This window comes from Gavialis gangeticus, unplaced genomic scaffold, assembly GCF_001723915.1.
Source record: "Gavialis gangeticus isolate Ggan-Ray unplaced genomic scaffold, GavGan_comp1, whole genome shotgun sequence".
Classification (NCBI taxonomy): Eukaryota; Metazoa; Chordata; order Crocodylia; family Gavialidae; genus Gavialis; species Gavialis gangeticus.
The window spans coordinates 100,353,770-100,354,268 of record NW_017729033.1 but is presented as its reverse complement, the minus strand read 5'-3'; positions in this window follow the sequence as shown (position 1 = coordinate 100,354,268).

Here is a 499-nt window from a genome sequence, read left to right as displayed (position 1 = left end):
AGAATAGCCCTCCCTGGTGATGACTCCTTCTTTCCATTGGGTGGAAATAATATTAGAAGGAAACACAGCTTTTACACTATTTTGCTATTTCCACCTCCTGCAGCAGTTGATTTTTTTTCTAACTACTAAAAAGATTCAAGTTTGTTCTGAGTTTTGGTTATATGTTAAGTAGGGACAAATAGGGCCAGGTCTTATATTATCTACTTGAACTCCTAAAAGCAAGTTGGGTAGTTCCAGCTTACCAGCAACAGCAGCCGCACTCTTAACCTCATGGCACAGCCCCCCTGCATGGTGGGGGGCAGTGCAGCTTGGCCCAAGCCTCCAGGTATCTATGCAGCCTCTGGTACGGTACGCTGCTGCAGCCCAGCTCAGCGCAGCGTGGGGCCATGTGCTTTCGGGCAGCTCTGGGCTGTCGCTTGGGGTTATACGCTGCTCATGGGGACCGCCAGCTGGACCAGCCCGGGTCTTGTGTGCATGAGCCCTACGCCATCCAGCTGGG